We start from the raw sequence: 4,037 nt of genomic DNA, 5'->3' as shown, positions 1-4,037 counted from the left end.
CACTTCCGTCTGCTGGTTATTGAGTGTCACAATCTTTGTTTGCCCATCAATCATGGCATTGACTGCTTCACCAAGCTTATGTGGTAAGCTGAACAGATAATGACGCTTGGCTGAAACATCCGCAAAGAGTCCAGCTCGATAAACCAGTTGCTGAGCATGAGAGTTGTATTGTGCCAATTGAAAGAGATCACAAAGCTTTAATGCAAAGAATTCATTGGAAGCTTGAGATCTGTCGTCCGTCAAGGTGGGCAGAAACTGATTCGTAATTGCAGCAATGAGAGCATCTGGAGCATTAGCTTGTTGTTGAGAATCAACACTGGCAAAAATCTGTTCTTTGGATGCTTCAGAAAGGAACTCCCACCAGTTAGCTAAAATCCCAGTAAAACCTTTTGTAGTTTCGATAGCAGCATCCCGGTGAGACCATTTGTAAATATTAACCAAAGATAACATATGCCCATAAAAGATTTTAAGAATATCCTTGATGGCCTGTGGTGAAGCACCATCAATATTGAGGACATATCCGGGAAAGGACTTGTGCTGAAGACGAAACCGTAATTCACTTGCTTCGTTCAGGGTGCCATCAGTATATTCAGGAAGATGTTGAAAGTCAGGCAGCTTTCCTGATGGAAAAGAACTGGAAGGACCAGTGAGACCAGGCCCAGTAGGTTCTTGCTTGATTGAAGTGCCTTGGTTCATAAGAACAGGCAGAGGACTGGGCTGAGGCAAAAAAGAAGAACCAGAAAGAGATAAGGATTCATCAGGACCAGAAGACACAGTAGGCAGATCATGGTCTGAATCAGAATCATCCTGATCACCAAATCCGATTGGTCCGGGGGCAGGATTAGGAAGCAGAGGAAAGAACAGGCGAGGCTCAATAGGAATAACTCCTCCAAGGGGAGATGGAATATCTGCGGGATCGGATGCATCCTGTGGATACTTTTGGAAAGCACGAATGAGGGGATGGTGTGTATCCAACCATTCAGCAGCTTGAGCAGCATTGTATGGAAGCTCATCCGTAACTTCACAATCAGCTAAGAAGGTATGAAACATAAAAGTAGGAGCAAAATTATACTGAAGTGAAGGGGCAGAAGAAGCAGGAGGTAATGTATAAGGAACTGCAGAGGACTCAGAGGGGCTGTACACAAGAGCAGAAGAAGTACTAGGCAGAAGAGCAGCTGTGATCTTTGTGTCGAGTTTGGCAAGAGCGAGCTGCAAATTATATAGAGCGATCCGACAGTCATCCAGGCTGGCTTGCACTTGGAGATTGTGCGCATTACACCAATTTAACTGTTGCTGTTCAAGAGGAACTTTCGAGTCAGGAACACTGGATGGAGCAACAGCAAAAGGGGAAGAAAGAATCTTACTATTATCTTCCATCTCATCTTGATAGCCTGTCGGATTTGGCCACAAGGTGGGCCGAAACATCATAAGTGGGGCCATCTTCTGAGTAACCACCTCATAATTTGATTGGACATGAGGAGGTGGCGGATTGACAGCCATCGTACTGCGATACTGCAGACTGGCATCAGTAGGATGCTGAGTGGTAGCATTTTGGAGAACCCAATCACGAACAGATTCCATTCGGCTTGACTGTTCAGAGCCAATATCGGAAACTGGCTGATTACTCTGAATTGAAACTGTCGATGAAGAGGGAAAAGAGAGCCTTACAACTTTCTTCGTGGAAGGAGAAGCCCGCCGGCGGATAAGTGAACGTGTTGGAGTATCTTCGACTGTAAACGGAGCTGGCAGGGCATCAGCTTCATTGGCAATTTGCTGATAATCCATGTCCCATTCTGTGGGCATGGGTAAGGCATCGAACTTGAAACGTGTTAGCTCAGCGTTGGACGCACCATAAAGAATACATTCATCACCCGTCCGAATGTTGCGAGGAACGGGATTGATGGTCGAAACCAGATAATTAATACTACGCACATGGATGGCGCAGTGTTCAGAACCTGACTTCATTTGAAGCCCTTGAATATGAACATAGAGACGAAGGGCAGTCGACAGATGAGGATCTGCAAGAGACATTTTGAAATTGGGGTATACTATGGTATATACAGGTTCACGATTAAGTGAACCATGAAGCAAACCAATACGGGCATCACGAATGGTCAAATGGCGTGTATCAACAAGGCTGACCATACATGTAGCATTTACACCAGAACGGAAGAGAGGTTCTATAGCAAGAATAAAACAACCATAATGGATATAATTATACCCAGACCGAGTGAACTGATCAATCTCACCCTGGGAGAACAAGGGGAGGTAGACTCCAGTTGTTCCTTCATCCGCGACATTGAGGCAAACCTCAGATATCTTGATGTGGCGGAGAGCTTTATACTAAAACATACTAAACTTGTAGATGTCTTCAGGATCAATAACTGGCAGATTCCAAGTGTGCTTGGAATCTGTAATCTCAGTGGAAGTGGCAGCAGAACGGGGCGAGAAACGGGTGGACAGAGCACGGACGAACTTGGCCATGAGGGAAAAGAAACCTTGCACTATAGGGATGCAACCGTCACGCTGGTGCTCAACCACACTAGGCAACTCTGGCCAAAAGGGAGCAATAGCGACAGGGTCCCGGACCTCTTCGGACTACAACTGCAAACAGGACAAGGCTCTGATACCAAAAGGGTGAAACTCAGGCGAACTCGCACCACTAAACCCTAAACCCTAAACCCTAAACCCTAAACCCTAAACCCTAAACCCTAAACCCTAAACCCTAAACCCTAAACCCTAAACCCTTAAACCCTAAACCCTAAACCCTAAACCCTAAACCCTAAACCCTAAACCCTAAACCCTAAACCCTAAACCCTAAACCCTAAAACCTAAAACCCTAAAACCCTAAAACCTAAAACCCTAAACCCTAAACCCTAAAACCCTAAACCCTAAACCCTAAACCGGTTTGCAGGCGTTTAGGGTTTAGGGTTTAGGGTTTTAGGGTTTTAGGGTTTTAGGGTTTAGGGTTTAGGGTTTAGGGTCCGCTCTTTCCCAATGCTCCTGGCCATGTACCCAAAATGCCTGAATACCAGCAGATGCCAGAATACACTGATGGGACTTTTAATGAAGCAGGCGAACTTCGTTTCCGTCTACAACATAAATCCTTTCCGGGGTATGTGCTTAATTTGGATGGTGCTTCACCTCAAACGATTAAAGATATTTTGAAGATCTTTTATGGGCATATGATGTCGCTGGTCAATGTATATAAATGGTCTCCTCGCGATGCTGCTGTCGAAACCACTAAAGGGTTTACTGGCATCTTAGCCAATTGGTGGGAATTCCTGTCGGAAGCATCCAAGGAACAGATTTTCAGCAGCCAGGATGCACAGCAACAAGCGAATGCACCTGATGCCCTAATTGCAGCCATAACCAATCAGTTTCTGCCCACATTCACTGATGATCAAGCGCAGGCTTCCAATGAATTCTTTGCTCTCAAGCTCTGCGATCTCTTTCAGTTAGCCCAATACAATGCCCATGCCCAACAACTGGTTTATCGGGTTGGCATTTTTGCTGACGTCTTCGCCAAGCGCCACTATCTCTTCAGTCTACCTCATAAGCTTGGTGAAGCTGTTAATTCTCTGATTGAAAGCCAGACAAAGATTTTGAATATCAACAATCAGCCGACGGAGGTACACAAAATTGTGGCTGATTTTACCTTTGCTAATCTTTTCCAGCTTGTTCAGGTTTATATCCGAAAGCAGTGTACCGAGTATACGCTCAAGAACAAGATTAAGGAAATCAGTCTGGTTTCACCCTCTATCTGTCAGCAGTTTGTAGGACATCATGATTTCTGTTCTACATCCTCTTCGGGCTTTGCAGCGCGCAACTCTGCTTCTCGACGCCGTGCTCCTTTCAAGAAATCTCATTGTTCTTGCGGTGGGTCTCAGTATGCAGAGTTCCGAGGCTTTTTTTCACCTACTTTCCCGCGCCTTCGAAAGATTCATTGGCACCGTAGATATCAACGCCGACCCCAACGCTTTCTTCGCAAGCGTCGTCCTTCTTCAGGATCTGCTTCCGGTTGTTTTATTTGTGGA

Source organism: Dipteris shenzhenensis, chromosome 3 (assembly GCF_047967505.1).
Source record: "Dipteris shenzhenensis isolate YYH24624 ecotype China chromosome 3, Dip_SZ_1.0, whole genome shotgun sequence".
In the NCBI taxonomy this organism is placed as follows: Eukaryota; Viridiplantae; Streptophyta; class Polypodiopsida; order Gleicheniales; family Dipteridaceae; genus Dipteris; species Dipteris shenzhenensis.
The sequence above is the reverse complement of the archived record's forward strand: the minus strand, read 5'-3'. Positions refer to the sequence as shown.